Here is a 19,179-nt window from a genome sequence, read left to right on the forward strand (position 1 = left end):
TTAGCGACTGTTCAAAAGAGTGAAAATTGAAAATTAAAAAAAAGTTTTGAATCCCACTACTGTGCTGCAATGATTCCCTTAACAACTGTGGCAAAAAATATATTAAAGTGGGGCAAAACTCACTTAACATCTGTCTTGCTTTGCAGGGCGGAATTTTGGTCTCAATTATGGTCGTAAGTTGAGGATTACCGGTAGTTATGCTTCCACAAAGCGGGGACAAAGCCAGCCTGCTTCCTAGGATAATTGTAGCAATTACTGGCTTCTATATTTATAACTGCATGATTAATTTTATCATTAGACACCATCCAGCCAAAGTTGAGAATTCTTAATCTGCGGGATTTATGTGTGCATTTAAATGTCGTGCTGAAATTAATGGGGCTTAAATGTCATTAACATTGTTTGCATTGCACCTTTTATTTTTCCTTTCAGCATGAATAGCAACTTGAGAAACAGAAAAGAGTGAAATTATAATGAGCAGATTTGTAATTTTTTTTAATGTGTGAATAGAAAGGAATCTTTTAGTTCTCATTATTTTTTATTGTTCTATCAGGTATCCATTGTTTCAAAAGATACACTTTCCCTCCTCATATAGTTTTCCTGCTCCAAATAAATTAAGTCATATGTATTCAGCAAATTTTACTAGGTACCTGGAAGGATGGAGGGAATATCATCTCCAAACAAAACATTTCCTGTTGCAAGGGCTGAATTGGAATAATAAGAATTTTTATAGGGAGTTGATATGCGTTTGAAGCAGTTTGGTTAAAATGTCAAATTAGAATAAGGAGAGAGGTGCAGATTTAAATTTACCCTCAGCCTCTCTCTCTCTCTCTCTCTCCAGCCAAACACACTTCTGTCAGCTCAGTCTACCTTTCAGGGTTGTTGTTGAGGGGGGAGAATTGGAAGAAGGAATGCTCTACATGCTGCTTTGGGCTCTTACATGATAGTTGGATCTTAAACTAATGAATAAAATTAGCTTTTGTAGAGTTATTATAATGATTGCATCCAGAGGATATAATTGCATTTATTGAAATATAAAGAATTGCTGGTTTGCTTTTACATTGCTTTGGTAGTTATATTGGTGTCAAGCCCCTTTTGTTGCCAAAGGATACAGACTGACATATGGCTTTTCAAGTTGCCTGCATCCTCCATACTTACAAAAATCATATAAAAGATATTTTGGCCTTGAAATTACAAGAATAGGAAAGTTCCAAAACAATAATAAGGAATGTTTACTAGAGATGTACCCTACATGTTGAGACAGCTTGTTTAAATCAGGAGTGGAAATTGCTGAACAGAAGACATATTTCTAGAAAACATGTAGGCCTATAAAAACAAGGGGTCAAAAAGGGAAATAAATGCACAGGACCAGAAGAAAAAGTCTTTCCTCCTCAAACTCACCTATCATCCCATAGTATATATTTTAGTTTTATTCAATTTTAATTATCTAGGCCATGGGTGTCAAACTCAATTGCAGCACATGACGTATCATGACATATTGTGATGTTTTTTTTGCCTTTGCGGAGCTGGGTTGGGTGTGGCCTGTGCATGATACATCCAGCCCGCAGGCCGCCAGTTTGATAGGCCTCATCTGGGCTCATAGTTTATTAATAGTAGTGCATGTGCTAGCATCATATGATTTTATGTCAGATTAAATTACCATCGCTTATATTTGTACCTACCTATACATGCGTGTAATCCCATCACACCACAGTGATACCTTGGTATTCAACTGCTTTGAAACTCATCAAATTTGGTACGCAACACATTTTGACGTGAAAATCTTGTCCTAGTACTCATCATTTCTTTGGTACCCAACGCACAAGCTAGAACTTTTTAGTGTCGGCTGCCTTGTTACTTACTACATCATTCCTTATGGGAAAAAATTATTTGGTACTCATCATGCCTCCTGGAACCAATTAACAATGAGGTACCACTATATTCTCTTTTGGAGTTAGCAATGTTCTATGGAGCACCCCCAAAAGAGTGCAAAGTACAAGAAATTGTAGGCTGGAGGTAAGTGCTTTCTTCAGAGGTGGTATTCAGCAGGTTCTGATCAGTTCTGGAGAACCGGTAGCAGAAATTTTGAGTAGTTCGGAGAACTAGCAAATACCACCTCTGACTGGCCCTGCCCTCATCTATTCTCTGCCTCCTGAGTCCCAGCTGATTAGCTGGGCCTTCTTTTGTTGTCCTGCACAGGAGAACAGAGCTGGAAAGCAGGTTAGTGGGGTGGGGAGGGAATGCAGATTTTGCAGTATCCTTCTCCTGCCACGCCCACCAAGCCATGCCATGCCCACTAAGCCATGCCCACAGAACTGGTAGCAAAAATTTTTAAATCCCACCACTGGCTTTCTTTCTGCCAGCCTTTGGATGTCTCAACATTTCTATGTCTATTTCCTGTCTTTAGTGAGCATTGTGCTAAGGTATACAAATTAAGTTACTTCTCTAGATTTTTTTTTGCCATTGTATAACTTTTTTTTTGCCATATAAAGCTTTTAGTCTGTTTCCTCTTTCAAGCACAACCCCCTTCATCGTCAGATCTGAAGATCCATATTCCTTGATCCATTGTGCGATCATACTATTTATCCATTGTAACTCATATGGGTTCTCAGCCAACATAGTACTGACTGCACACACACACACAAATTTTACACCCCCATCAGCAGACCTCTAACATCACCACATGCATTTTCATGCTATATATACAGTATACAGCCACTCCTTGCTTAGTGACTACCTCAGTTAACAACTATTTGCAAAAAAGTGGTAAAAAAATAGTATATATATATATATTTATATATATATATATATATATATATATATATATATATATATATATATATATATATATATATATATATATATATATATATAAAGCTGAATACCATATATATATTCTGTTCTGTTCAGGTGGGGGCTTGGCTGTTGTCATTCAGAAAATAAAAAACAGAGCACACCCCAGCCAATCCCAGCCAATCAGATCACAGCCAGGCCCCAACAGAACACCCCCACCCAATCCAAGCCAAGCCCCCACCCAGTCAAGTCGTACTCCCACTGGCAGTTAAAAGGAAGAAGCAGCTGCAAGCTCACATTACTCCAAGAAGCACAAAGCCAAAGACACAAGCCTGAAGATGACGAATGAGATTTCATCGAAACGTCGGCAAAATACTTCCAATTTTATGCGGGAGAAAACCCGAATAACCAAAGATCCACATACAAATACCCACGAAAACTTCAGAAAACAAATATATATATATACCGTGTTTCTCACATAATAAGGCCGGGCCTTATTTTTTTTGACCTCGAAAAACCGGCTAGGCCGTCTTTTTGGGGGTGACTTAACCCCCCTTGCATCCTCGGGTGGGTGGGCGGTGACAGCTTGGATGTTCGGGAGACCTTCCGCCACCGTTGCTTTTCCTTCTCCCTTGCTGCTGTGGCGTTACAGTAACGCCGTGGCATTTGGCGCAGCCACGTGCAGCCAATCAGGGCTCCTCCCTGCAACCGGAGCCCTGAGGAGACACTTGGCTTCAGGTGCTCCTGTGGCCGCCTTCCCTTTGCCTTTGAAGGTAAAGCGAATTATTTTAAAACCTCCGCTCATCCCATCAGGGCCGCGCCGGCCGTGCGAGCTGGGCAGAGCCGGGAAAGTGAGCCGCGGGTGTTTCCTGGTTCTGCCCAGCCCGCACGGCTCTGCCGCGCCCTGGCGGGATGAGCGGAGGTTTTAAAATAATTCACTTTACCTTCGAAGGCAAAGGAAAGGCGCCGACAGGAGCGCCTGAAGCCAAGTATACCAACAACAAAGGCAAATCCTCAAGGTGGGCTGGAGGGAGATGGCTACGTGACTCCCGGGCTGCTTCAATGCAAGCTCCTGACTTGCAGCATCCTGCTTTGCCGCCGCCTCCTCTCCGACTGCGAAACTCGTGTGCTTCGCCAACGCTCCGAGCGAGGCGAGCTCTTTCATACATAGAGAGAGAGAGAGAGGGAAAGACGCCGGCGTGCTCCGAGAGGCTGGCTCTTTTCTCTAGCCGAGGCTGACATCTGACTGAATCTCTATCCTGCTCCTTTATCCTCACGACGGGGTCGGCAGCGATGCTCACTGGTGCGGCCACCTCAGCTTGCCAGCCTTGCCCCGCTATGAGACGATATTGTGACAGCCGCTGCTGCCACACTCCCTTCTCTTTCTCGCCTCTCCTCCCTTCGCCGGCAGGAGTGTGCGCGCCTGCTGCCACTGCCGCTGCTCCTGAGGCCATCTGGGGCAGGCAGGTGGGAAAGCAAGCAAGGTGGCTGCACTGTCTTCTTTTTCCCTCAGCGAAGCGCTGCAGCTTGCTGCCGCCACCGCCACCTGCGATGGGCGAGGAGGCGACGGAGGCACCCGAAATGTCACCAAGGCAGCGAGTGCCTCCCCGCCGGGCCCTCCGCTCATCCCGCCAGGGCCATGGCAGAGCCATGCGGGCTGGGCAGAACCAGGAAACACCCGCGGCTTGCTTTTTCGGCTCTGCCCAGCCTGCACGGCTCTGCCACGGCCCTGGAGGCACTTCCTGTCAGCCTCGGCTAGAGAAAAGAGCCAGCCTCTTGGAGCACGCCGGCGTCTTTCCTCTCTCTCTCTCTCTCTATGTATGAAAGAGCTCGCCTCGCTCGGAGAGTTTGGCGAAGCACCACGAGTTTCGCAGTCGGAGAGGGAGGCAGCGACGAAAAGGACGCGGCGGCAATGGCAGGATGCTGCAAGTCAGGACCTTGCATTGAAGCAGCCCGGGGGTCTGGTTGCAGGGAGGAGCCCTGATTGGCTGCACGTGGCTGCGCCAAACGCCGCGGCGTTGCTGTAACGCCACGGCAGCAAGGGAGAAGGAAAAGCAACGGTGGCGGAAGGTCTCCCGATATGAAGTGCTCCACCAACGCAGGCAGCACCATATCCGGGCATGCAACAAAGTACTTCCTAACGGCAAGCCCCCCCCGCCATTCCCCCCCCATTTCACATGTTTAATATGGGCCTTAATTTGGGGGGAGGGGCTTAATTTGATTTTATGCCAATAAATCATGCTGGGCCTTCCTATTGGTGGAGGCCGTATTGTTGAGAAACACGGTATATATATATATATATATATATATATATATATATATATATATATATATATATATATATATATATATATATATATATATATATATATATATATATATATATATAATTCAGCTTTGTTCGGGTATTTTCCCATGTCATTGTAGTTGTGCTTTTAAAGTTGTAGCAACGTTTCGGCAGAATCTCATCTGCCATCATCAGGCTTCTGTATTGTGTCCATCCGATGGATTATATCCTAGGGTTCTGAAATTGCTGATAGACATGATCTTGAAACTACTGAACAAAATCTTTCAAAGCACCTGGGCATCAGGGAAATACCAGAGGACTGGAAAAGAACTAATGTGATTCCAGTTTACCAAAGAGGAGGGAAAAAAACTGGATCCAGGAAACAGACTAAACAACCTGACATCAATACTTGGGAAGATCTTGGAAAAGAGAAGCAGCACATTTGCAAGCACCTAGAAACAAACAAGACAATTACTTAGAAGTTCGCATGGGTTTGTCGAAAATAGTTCATGGCAGACAAATCTTATTGCCTTCTTTAACAAAGTGACTAAATTACAGTAGCAAATAAGGGAAACGTTGTGTTTACTTAGGCCTCAGTGAGGCATTTGATAAAGTAGAGCACAGCTTTAAAGTAGAGTACAGCATTCAGCGAGTAGTCATCAATGGCACTTCTTGGTAACATAGAACAATGTAGGCTAGACAGTGCCATGTCCAGATGGATTTGCAACTGGCTGACCAACCGCATTCAACAAGTAGTCATCAATGGCACTACATCAACATAGAGGGAAGAATGCAGTGGGTACTTTGCAGTCCAGTTTTAGGTCCAGTTCTCTTCAACAACTTTATAAGTGATCTAATTGAAGGAATAGAAGGAAAACATCAAATTTGCAGATGATACCAAGCTTTGGGGGGACGGGGGACGGCTTGCACTTTAGATGATACACTCAAGATTCAGAAGAACCTTATCCAACAAAATGCAATTCATTGGTGATAAAAGTAAAGTCCTACACACAGGCAAAAAAAACCTAAAAGTGCAGACATAGATAGGTTGATACTATACCAACAGTAGCAACTGTGAGGGATCTAGGTTTCCTAATAGACCATCATTTAAGTATGAACCAGCAGTGTGCTACAGCTGCCAAAAAAGCTAATGCAATTCTAGATTGCATCAACGGATGGTTAGTTTCCAGATCGCATGATGTGATAGCACCACTGTATGAAGTAACATCACGTTTGGAATACTGCACCTAATTTTGGTCACCATGATACAAAAAAGACGTGGAGAGACCCTAGAAAGACCGCAGAGAAGAGCAAAAAAGATGATAAGAGGTCTGGAGGCTAAATCAAATGATCAGTGAATATGTCTATTTTAATGAAGAGAACGACTAGGGATGATATGATACCAATCTTTAGCGCGTAACAGGCTTCATAAAGCCTGTTGTGGGCCTTGAGCTTTAAATCCCAAAGGTGCTTTTTCAAGAGGCAACTGGGCTTTGTGTTTTTTCTTCATTGGAGACGTTTTGCTTCTCATCCAAGAAGCTTCTTCAGCTCTGATTGGATGGTGGGGAATGAAAGGATTTATACTCCTTGCAGACAGCTGGTCATTTTCATTCTGTTAGCGAGTCATTAAGGCCACCTGGAGGTTTATCTGTGTCCTCAGGGTCACCTGAGTAGTGCAAATGGGTGTGGAGCCTTCTTGGAACTACTGAAAGAAGGACTGTGTCGTAGAGTGGAGATAGATGATACCATATCTGTTGTGAATCAATAAAAGTTACTAGCATAAATGCAAATCAGGGTTTGGGAACCTGCATACCTGATTGGCCCTTATACAACAACTAGGGATTGGTCCATAAGTAGTCCCTGATTGGCCACTATTTGGACACTTCTCATTGGTTATAAGTTTGAACTTATTGCACATGTCATTGGTTAACAAGGTAGCAGATAACCCTATAAAAGGGTTGCTGTTGCCCATAGCCTTGCTCTGTTCTATTCTATTTACAATTATTAAAGAGTTGAAGTCACTGGTCAGATGTCTGGTCTCCATTATTTCCCAAACATAACACTGGCGACGAAGGTGGGATCCGGAGACCGAAGAGCTGACTGAGTTACAGAGCAACCAACAGAGCACGTGGTCGAACACGCACCATCAACGGCAACATGGCCAGCGGTGCCATACCACCCGCTCCATTCAACCCAGAGACCGAAGACTGGGAGGCATACATGGACCGGTTCCAGATGTTTCTGGAGACCAACAATTTAAAAGATGCAACAACCGGCAAAAAAAGAGCTATCTTTCTAACTCACTGCGGGCCTACCGTGTTTAAAATGGCAAAATCACTTGCCAAGCCAGCAGAGGTAAAAGAAATGGACTGGGACGTCCTCGAGCCCTTACTACGGGCTCACTACACGCCCACCGTGCCAACCTTAGTCAGAAGACATGAATATTACCAGAGGGACCAACGGAAGGGCGAAAGCCTTGCCAATTACATCGCGGACCTCCTCCGCAACCTTGGAGGCCTCTGCGGATTCGCCGACTTAGAAGAAGCCCTCCGGGACCGCCTGGTCCTAGGCCTAGAAGACGGCACGATCCAGAGCAAAATTATGGCTAAGGGGGACATCAGCCTCAACGATGCCCTTAAAGAAGCCTCGGCAGCGGAAGCGACCAAGAAGTCGGCAGCCCGAATGCGCCGCACCAACGCACCGCTACGTAAACTCGCCAATGATACCTTGCCTCGCTCAGAGAGACCCTCGGTATCGACTCACCACGAAGACCTAGAATCCCCATCAGAAAGCGATGAGGAAGAGGTCAACCGACTCCGAACGGAACGAGACCAGTTCACACAACCCTCATTCCGACCGTGTGCAGGATGTGGGGCGAATCACCCACGATCCAGCTGCAAATTCCTCGACGCACTCTGCCAAAATTGCGGGAGACGAGGTCACATCGCAAAGGTTTGCAGAAGCAAACAAAACTCCAAACCCCGACAGGCCGAATGCCAATCTTCAGGATTCTTCAGCACACACCGAGAAAAACTGAACCACCAATGGGGAAACCACTCCTACAGAAACAAGCCGTCCACCACTTCCACCAGACGTGAAGAACCCAGGCGGGAAGAGACCCACCAAATAATCACCATTGGCCACGCTACATCCCTTGATGCCGGAAAAATCCGAGTAAAGGTCGCCATCGAAAACAAACCTTGCGTGATGGAGGTAGACTCAGGATCTTTCCTCTCGATGGTGTCGTGGAAAACGCTCCAACAGCTCATTCCAATGATTCGCCGCCAAGACCTTAACCCTCAAAGGGTTATACTCAAAGACTATCAGGGCAACCGCAATTCCCGCCGTCGGGTCCCACAGATTCAGATCTCTTTCAAGGACCGCACCGTCGCTCTACCACTGACTGTAGTGGACCGCGACAGGCCTAGTCTTTTAGGCCTTCAATGGTTCAGGCCGCTCGGAATTACTGTAGCCGGAGTCCACCGAGCCGAGAGCAACGATTGGGAGGAGGCACTCGTGCAAGAATTCCAAGACGTTTTGCTGAACGGACTAGGCAAGTACAATGGGACCCCGATCTCATTTAACTTGAACCCTGAGATAGCACCCATCCGCCTTAAGCCACGTCGGGTGCCATTCGCCTTGAAGCCTAAAATCGACGAACAACTCGATAAGCTAATAGCGCAGGGCGTGCTGGAACCCACCGACCACGCCCGCTGGGAAACCCCTATAGTGACGCCTATCAAACCTGATGGGTCACTGAGAATTTGCGGAGACTATCGGGCCACATTAAACCACGCACTACAGCAAAGTGCATATCCAGTGCCGGTAGTGCAACACTTGCTCCATTCCTGGGTGGCGGGAAAGTTTTCGCTAAACTAGATCTAGCCCAGGCGTATCAGCAATTGCCTGTAGACCCTACCACGGCAGAAGCGCAAACTATTGTAACGCATAGGGGCGCATTTAAATGCAACCGGCTCCAGTTCGGGTAAGCGTTGCCCTGGAATCTTTCAGAGTTTAATGGAAAGGTTGTTACAAGGGATCAGAGGGGTCGTACCATATTTTGACGAAGTACTCATCGCCGCCCCTAACAAAGACATCCTAGAAAAACGACTCAGAGAGGTTTTACGAAGATTCCAAAACATGAGCCTCAGAGTTAAAAAAGATAAATGCCAGTTATGTGCCGAAAAAGTAGAATTTTTGGGATACCTCCTGGACAGCCAAGGAATCCATCCCACCGAAGACAAATTAAGGCGATTAAAAGGCCCCCACTCCAAGGAACAAGGCAGACGTACAGGCGTTCCTTGGACTTATCAATTTCTATAATGTCTTTTTACCACACAAAGCAACGGTAGCAGAACCATTGCATAGACTATTAGACAAAAAAAGCAACGTGGGTTTGGGGACAACGGGAACAATGTGCTTTCCAACAAATAAAGAAATTGCTAACTTCTGATTCTGTACTTATGCAGTACAACGAGACTCTTCCACTCACTATCACGTGTGACGCATCACCTTTTGGGGTTGGGGCAATTCTGGCCCCGTATTACCAAATGGAGCGGAAGCCCCCATCGCGTTTTTCGCGAACCCTAGCTAAAGCTGAAAGAAATTATAGTCAGCTGGACAAGGAAGCTTTAGCTATTGTGGCTGCAGTTAAAAGATTTCATGAATATGTTTATGGCCGTGCGTTTACGATAATTACCGATCATAAACCGCTACTGGGGATCATTGCGGGTAATAAACCAACCCCGTATATATTGTCCCCCAGAATGACCCGTTGGTCTGAATTCTTGGTGGCCTACAACTACACCTTGCAACATCGCCGGGAAATCAATTCTCCACGCTGATGCATTGAGCAGAACACCGCTCCCAGACTCTGTTGTAGATCCAGCCCCAACCATCTCAACACTACAGATCGAAGCTCTACATGCACCACCCTTGACGGCTAGAGACATTGCTTTTGAAACGAAACGTGACCCAGTTCTGCAACACATCCTGCGCTGGGTTGAACGGGGGTGGCCGACAGACCAAATAGCACCGGAGTGGGCGCCTTTCAAAGCCCGCCAAACCGAACTGTTTTCCCAAAAAGGCTGTATCTTGTGGGGCGATCGAGTTGTAATCCCTGGCAAATTGCAGCGAACTGTTTTGGCGGTATTGCATGAGGACATCCGGGTATCGTGCGGATGAAAGCACTCGCACGCAGCTATGCTTGGTGGCCGGGAATCGACAAAGAATCGAGGCCTGGGTTGCTACTTGTCAGCGTTGCCAGGACGTCAGCAACGCCCCACCTAAAGCAAGCCCAACCGAATGGGAAACTCCAAGGGACCTTGGTCCCGTATTCATATTGACTTTGCGGGGCCTACCAAAGGACACACTTTCCTTATTACTGTCGACGCCTATTCAAACTGGCTCGAGATTCATCGAATGAATACAACTACGACGGACTCAGTCATCAATAAATTAAACAGACTATTTGCCACACACGGATTTCCGGACGTGTTGGTCTCGGACAACGCCCACAGTTTACTGCATTACCCTTTGAACAATATCTTGCTGATCGGGGCATCCGCCATGCGCTAACCTCGCCCGCGCACCCTGCAGCGAATGGACGTGCAGAACGCATGGTACAATTTGTAAAAAGACCCTCCACAAAATGGAATTTGGCAACATCGACGAGAAAATCAATCGAATTCTCTTGTTGCAGCACATCACGCCCACAGCGTGACCAACAAAACGCCACATAGACCAACTCCGCTCGAGATTACCACCCAGCACCCATGAATCCCGGGTTCACCAACTCAAGGGGAGGAAATATCGAGGAAATTGACTTTGATATGACAAATAGCAGGCCAACGGAAACCCTACGGCCCAGCGAAACACCGGAACTTGAAGCGGGAGGGAGTTGAATTTTTCAGGGAACTTTAATACGGGGAAACCGAACTGCAAAACCCGAAGAAACACGGAGTAGCAGAGACAACCACAGTGGAAGCAGCACGGAATCACCGTGCAGCAAAACTGAAGTTAATAAAGATCATCCAAACGTTCCACGAACCGGACCTTAGACCAAACCAGGTGGAACCACGGAAATCAGCCAGACAGACCAAAGCGGCCTGTCTATCTTGAGGATTTTGTTACAGCCCCCTCAAACGGAACCCAAGGGGAGGGGTGTTGTGAATCAATAAAAGTTACTAGCATAAATGCAAATCATGGTTTGGGAACCTGCATACCTGATTGGCCCTTATACAACAACTCTAATTTTGGTCAAAAGATGATAAGAGGTCTGGAGGCTAAATCAAATGATCAGTGAATATGTCTAGTTTAATGAAGAGAACGACTAGGGATGATATGATACCAATCTTTAGCGCGTAACAGGCTTCATAAAGCCTGTTGTGGGCCTTGAGCTTTAAATCCCAAAGGTGCTTTTTCAAGAGGCAACTGGGCTTTGTGTTTTTCTTCATTGGAGACGTTTTGCTTCTCATCCAAGAAGCTTCTTCAGCTCTGATTGGATGGTGGGGAATGAAAGGATTTATACTCCTTGCAGACAGCTGGTCATTTTCATTCTGTTAGCGAGTCATTAAGGCCACCTGGAGGTTTATCTGTGTCCTCAGGGTCACCTGAGTAGTGCAAATGGGTGTGGAGCCTTCTTGGAACTACTGAAAGAAGGACTGTGTCGTAGAGTGGAGATAGATGATACCATATCCCTCCCTCTCTGTTGAGAGAGGGCTGTTGAGTTTTGACATAGATGGCCTCTTTGACCCCCTCTTTCAGTCCAGTTGCCTTTTGGAAAAGCATCTTGGGGACAACCATGACCTGGATGATTGAGAATCTCCATAGACGTTGAGCTCTAAATGTTCAAAATCACTTCTTAAAATATATTTGAAGTATAACATTAAAACAAACCTTAAACCTTAAATTATATTTATTCTTCTTTTTCCTCTTCACACATTTACCAGGGTTAGGAAACAGACGTTGTTTTTTTAAAAATAGAGTTTTAAACAGCATTTGGAAGAGAGATGCCTCTCTCTATTTGGCAGCTAATGAAAAGCAGACATTGAAGGGGAAATGTTTGACCATTCCAAGAAAATATACTCCTCTTTATCTAGAGTCCTAAGGTTGGACTAATGTCCCAAGCATGAGATGGAATGTTGACCCCATGAGATGGAAACAAATGTGTTATCAAATAACACCTTCAAACCCATAGCTTTAAATTTTAGTCACTCACCAAGCCAAAGAAAATATTATTAAACAACGCAGTTTAAAGTTGAACACCACAGATAAGGGCAAATTACTAAAAAAAAAATCAATTAAGGCTGAATGAGACAATGAAAAAACAAACAAACGGAATGATAGCTAGGGAAAAAAATTATGTACGTTCCTCTTCCTTTGGTACCTGAATCATGTGCTTATTTTGCTTAATGTTTAATTGAGGGCTGGATGGGGTCCTCTAAACTGCGGAGCTGGAGATGTATTGTAACTGAATCAATCTTACAGGCTCCCCTGTCTTTTCCTTGCTGATTTATTTCAGCAAAACCATTTTGGAAAAAAAGAGCTGAGAAAAGAGCTTCTCTTTATATAGGAAGGGAGGCGAAAGCAGCTGCAAGAGATACCTCGTATTAGAAACAGACATCTCTAAGACAAAGAGGGGGAGGATGGAAACCCAAGAAGGGCAGATCTGTGACCACATATGTGGCTTGCAGTAGGAACTCACTGGAAATGTTTGGCTTTGACAGCTTTGAGCCAATGAGACACATTAAAGATCCTTTACTTGAAAGGAGGTTGGGAAACTTGCTCGGGCTAAGTTCCATTTCAAAGCTTTTTCTCTCGGCAAAGCCAATGGACTTTGTTTTCTCTTTCAGGTATATGTAATTGTAAGTGTCTCAGCTCAGCAGGGAAGAAGTAGTGGATGGCCTGTTTGGGTTACCAGCAGATGAAAAGCCATTAAGAGAAAAGTCCTTTTTCTTGATGTATCTATTGAGCTGGGGTTGGTTGAAGAAATGAAGGAACACGCCTTCACTCTAGCATTGAATACAAAAGCCCACAGAGCTGGAAGGGACCTTGGAGGTCTTCTAGTCCAGCCCACTGCTCAAGCAGGAGAACTTATACTATTTCAGATAAGTGACTGTCTAGTCTCCAGAGTGCCCATGACTTCTGAAGGCAAGCTGTTCCATTGGTTAATTGTCTTCACTGTGAGGAAATTTCTCCTTAATTCCAGATTGCTTCTCTCCTTGATTAGTTTCCTACCATTGCTTCTTGTCCTGTCCTCTGGTGCTTTGTAGAATAATAATTCTTTGTGGCAGCCCCTCATACTGGAATACAACTATCATTATTTTTAATAGATGGCTTTTTCTAGTGATGGAGCATCTGTCTATCCAATAGACGGAGATAGTGTCTACCTAGGGGCAGGGGTGGGATTCAACTGGTGTTACTACTGGTTCGGTGATTACGTTTTGCTGCACAAAGCAGCTGACGTTGAAAAAGCAGGAAATAAAGGACAGGTAAGAGCCCAGGCGGGCAGGTGGGCCAAACAGCAGCAAACACAGAACCGGTTCTGTGTTGCTGCTCTTCAGAGATACCGGTTCTAAAGAGCTGGACAGAACTGGTAGAATCCCACCCCTGCCTAGGGGACAGCTACTTCACAAAAGCCACCTACAGCTGTTTCAGATACTAATATTAAAGTTCTTAAATCTTTTCAATGGCTAAGATCTTAGGCACAGACCATAATCTAATATTTTCTAGAGGATAAAGAAGCTGCTGACTTGTGGTTTAATCTTAGATCTATTAAAGGAAATGAAAATAACAACAAAACCAACAGTGGTTGTAAGGTTAGGCAAAGATTAACCCGTGATAGGCCATAATATTACTGTCCACTAGAGCTTTAATGACATTTTGCTTTAGTTGCTTCCTTAAAACTGACTTCATAACTATGGACTAGATCTGTAATGCTCTTCAAGTGACACGACACAGTACATCAATCTTTCTTGCATTATCACAGAAACCAAGCGGACGAGAAAAGACCTCTATCTGCGCATAATTACTAATGTGCAGTTAAGTATTTTAAACCCAGAGTAAAATGATAAAATAAACATAATCGCATGCAGAAAAATCTTTCTTGACCTGAACTTTGCAGTGGGGGCATTTGATGGGATTGTCGCATCTTGGGAATATGTCCTTTCCTTTGCATCATTTATACAGAGTATGTATTATTCTGAGTTAATGTGAGACTGAGCCTTTGATCTCGCTTCATTGCACCAAAGTGAAAGAGATGTTAAGAGTTGAATTGCTTCCTCTTTTATCCTCAGTCTCAGTCAATAATGTGTCAGCCTCCCGTGCCTCTCATTTGTAGGTTCTGGAATGGCTTTCCGTATTCTCGCTGGTATTTCAGTGCAGTTCTCAAGACTCCAAGAAATATATTTGAAATGGAAAAGTGTATTTGGAGGTGAGTGGATGGGTAGGCGGCTGGTGAGAGCATCCCACAACACAAAGATGCACAGATCATCACTTTGACTTTATCTTATTTATAGATGCCGTAGTTACAGCTTCTCAGGAGCCAGATGATTATCATTTTTTCGGTGCTTCAGCAGATGGCATAACCCTACAAGCATTATGTGAAAATCTTAAAGCAAACAAGGTGGTGGGGTGGGAGGGGAAATGGAACATTTTGCAGGGAGAAATGTTATTGTCATTCTAAATAGGAGACAAAGCCATTTCTGGCATTGTCTTGCGCAGAATATCTGCATTGCTGGTTATTGTCAGGCTGAAATCACCAGGGAAATCAATGGGGTTGGTTTCTGGTAAAGATGTGGCGGCATGTGTGTGGGAGGAGGGTAAGTATCTTAAAAAAAAAAATATCAAATCAAATCCCCAACTGATTTTTGCGGCATACGAAACTAATCTGATTAGTTCTGAGATGGAAAACCAAAGAAACAAGAGAGACTTGTTCATTATAGACAACATTCTCGTAGGTTTTTCAGGAGGCTCTAAACTTGGATGGAATACTAACCCATTGATTGCTATTCAGCTGCTTAAGCAGCTAAGCAACTGATTGAGCTGGAAGAATGACTAAGAAATTTTCCCCATTCTTTTCTATTTATCTCCTTCTTCTGCGTTAGTTAGCTTATTGCCTTTTTTTCATCTTCCCCAGAAGACCTGCTGATACCAGGGTAAGACCATCTTTTTGAAATATGGTCAGTGGTCATACAGTTAGCCCTCAACATATAACCGCAATTGGGACTGGAAATCCGGTCGTAAGTCATTATGGTCCTATGTTGAAGCACCCACATGACCGGAAGTGTTTTTTCCGGCATTTTTTGTTGTTGTTGCAGTCATTAAGTGAACATGGCAGTTGTTAAGCAAATCCATTCACTTGAAACTGACAAACAATGCTGGAAACCAGCAAAAAAGCAAAATATTGCAGTCATATATGCAGCTGGTCCTGAATTTGGTACCTCGCTCAATAGTAGTAACTGTGAGAGGGATCTTGGAGTCCTTGTGGACAATCATTTAATTATGAGCCAGCAGTGTGCTACAGCTGCCCAAAAAGCTAACACAGTTCGAGGCTGCATAAACAGAGGGATAGAATCAAGATCACGTGAAGTGTTAATACCGCTTTATATTGCCTTGGTAAGGCCACACTTGGAATACTGCGTTCAGTTTTGATCGCCACAATGTAAAAAAGATGTTGAGACTCTAGAAAGAGTGCAGAGAAGAGCAACAAAGATGATTAGGGGTCTGGAGGCTAAAACATATAAAGAACAGTTGCAGGAACTGGGTATATCTAGTCTAGTGAAAAGAAGGACTAGGGGTGACATGATAGCAGTCTTCCAATATCTCAGGGCCTGCCACAAAGAAGAGGGAGTCAAGCTATTCTCCAAAGCACCTGAAGCCAGGACAAGAATCAATGGGTGGAAACTAATCAAGGAGAGAAGCAACTTATAACTAAGAAGAAATTTCCTGACAGTTAGAACAATTAATCAGTGGAACAACTTGCCTCCAGAAGTTGTGAATGCTCCAACAGTGGAAGTTTTTAAGAAGAGTTTGGATAACCATTTGTCTGAAGTGGTGTAGGGTTTCCTTCCTAAGCAGGAGGTTGGACTAGAAGATCTCCAAGGTCCCCTCCAACTCCATTATAGCAGAAACCTTTCTCTGACCTGCAGTTCCATGATCCTGGGGACAGGGGGCGACAGTGCAACCATTTACAATGGCCAGAAGATGCTTTAAGGTGCGTAAAGCACCTGTTCCTTAGCCATCATAAATGTGATTTAAGTCAAGGACTTACCTTTAATATAAAAACGTAGCATTTTTTAAAAAATGAATGGTTTGATTGGGAACATTATGGAAAAGATAACTGGAAAAGCATTCTGGTAATCTTACTCTGAGCACATCCTTCTAACCACTGTTTCAATTGTGTTTTCAATTGAGAAAAAGGGGGAAGTGAAGGAGGTGTTTGGAAAGCTACAGTTTTCTATCTGGATTTGATCCTCTCAAATATCACGAGTAACAGCATTCTTTTCTTTTCTTTGGGTTTTTTTTTTATAAAAAAAACCCTCAAGCAGCCATTACACAATCTCAGAATAATAGAGTAATTGATTTGAAAGAATTCCTGACTTCACCCCAGTCATAGTTACATGCCAAGTAACCAACACCTAACTGAGCAAGAGCAAAGAAGCAAGATTAAATATAAGCAACAAACAGCAAAATATGCTGTTCAATAGGAGTCTGTCTAAGTTTTTTTCTGTTCATCTTACAGAAACAAATATCAAACAGGGCTTAATTGAATTTCTTTTTTTCATGCTTTCCTCTTTCTCAGAAATTGAGCATTTTTTTCTCAAAATTTCCCCATGCTTGTTCCTTCTCTATCTCCAGAGTGAAGACTGTATTCCTTTACATTTACAAATGATAGCCAGTAAGGTGCTTTCCTGTGAGAATGTAATTCAGGGATTGGGGGTGAATTCCATTTTATGAAACATTTATGAGAATAATGTACAGGTAGTCCTCAACTTATGGCCACGATTGAACCCCAAAATCTTAAAAATGTCTGTGCTTAAGTGAGACATTTGTTAAGTGAATTTTGCCCCATTTTATGACTTTTCTTGCCTCTGATGTTAAGTGAATCACTGCAGTTGATAAGTTAGTAACCCGGTTGTTAAGTGAATCTGGTTTCCCCATTGACTTTGCTCGTCAGAAGGTCACAAAAGGTGTTCACATGATCTTGGGACATAGCAATGGTCATAAATATGAACCTGTTGCCAAGCATCTGAATTTTGATCACATGATCATGGGGGATACTGGAAAGATCGTAACTACGAAAAATGGTCATGTCACTTTTTTCAGTGCCGTTGTAACTTTGAATGGTCACTAAATGAACTGCTGTAAGTGGAGGACTCCCTGTATTACGAATATTATGAACAATTGAAAATGCATATTTGCAGAAATGTATACAAAAATGAATGGTAGTTCTATGGAAACGTAACCTAAACTCTCAAATTAGAGCAGGAATAGGTAGAAAAAAGATTTCAGAATAGAAATTGACAAGACGTGCAAAAGTGAAAAAAAAAGATGCAAATATATTAAAATTATGGGGGATTCAAGAAGCAACAGTGTCCAGTTTGCTGTCATGCCCCCCCAAAATAATTAAGTGGACCCCCAAAATGAATCATGTGTAGCAAAACAGGAGGAGACAAATGTCTCTTTCACAAAGAAAAAAAAACTTGTGGGGATAAAACTCAAGATTGGAGTATAGGAAAGTGGGCATGTAATCTTATCTAGCAAAAGCATCCTCTGGTACAATTTCTGTTAGAAAAGGTAAAGTTAGTGCCTCACACTTTCAAGCTTATCCCAAGATATTTTAGCTTTGGCCATTGGTCAAAACCAGGATTTTCAAATGTTCAGCTTCTTTATCAGCACAACTTGAAAGTTTTAACTGAGATCATTGAAGTCCCTTCAGATATTGGGATCCCTGTTTCTTTAAGGATGCCTTTAGCTCTACAAGTTATTCTTGGAAAATAGAGAGTTATGGATATAATTGTATCTCATTTTAATTCGTTTAGCAAAGGTTCTATTGTATGACCAGTCACTTTTGATGAAATAGTTCTTTCTTAAAAAAACAATCTGTAGAGTTTAAAATAAAGTTGTATTTATTTCAGGGTTCTCAAGATTTATTCATTTGTTATTTGTTCCTGTTTGGTCCATGCAATTCCTGCTTCTGAAACACCACATCGGTTAGAGATTTTGTAGGAACCAACCAAGGCTCTTACTACCCCAGTAACCCATTTTTATAAGAAGTTAAAGGCATTTGATGAAATTGACATTAATTATTTGTGTGACCTTTGGGCTAATGAGCTCATATGTCCTATTCTTGTAAGCGAGTGAATGTCTCTAAAGAATGTAAAATTAAACTTCTTTTGATCTTGAAATGAGACTAACACAAGAGAAATTTTGATTTGTGTACTGTATATTACATGCCTCAGAAAATGTTTACATTGTACTTGCACTTGATCTGCCTTTGAAAATGCAATTCATGAATTGATAAATAAACTGATCATGAATTGGGCCTCTATATTTCAAGAATTTGGGGTTGAAATCCATAGGTTTGCTAAGAAGATAGGTAGAACTGGCTACACTAATGTGTTGTCTTCCAGATAGGACAGGTACCATTCCCGACATTTTAAGCGTATCATTGGAAGAGCCATCTAATGCCAATGGGACTAGTCTGCCCCACTCGCTCTGGCAGAAGAGGTTTACTTTGGATGCCACCTACCAGAGGTGGTATTCAGCAGATTCTGACCAGTTTTGGAGAACCGGTAGCGGAAATTTTGAGTAGTTCGCAGAACCAACAAATACCACCTCTGACTGGCCCCACCCCCATCTATTCTCTGCCTACCGAGTCCCAGCTGATCAGCTGGTCTTCTTTTGTTGCCCTGCACAGGAGAACAGAGCTGGAAAGCAGGTTAGTGGGGTGGGGAGGGAATGGGGATTTTGCAGTATCCTTCTCCTGCCACACCCTCTAAGCCACACCCACCAAGCCACGCCATGCCCACCACAGAGCTGTTTGTCCCATACCTAGTATGAGATAGATTTTTAGTACATATGACTTCTTGCAATTGGGA

Source organism: Notechis scutatus, chromosome 2, assembly GCF_049901735.1.
Source record: "Notechis scutatus isolate UNSWTSFEM ecotype Mainland chromosome 2, rNotScu1.2, whole genome shotgun sequence".
In the NCBI taxonomy this organism is placed as follows: Eukaryota; Metazoa; Chordata; class Lepidosauria; order Squamata; family Elapidae; genus Notechis; species Notechis scutatus.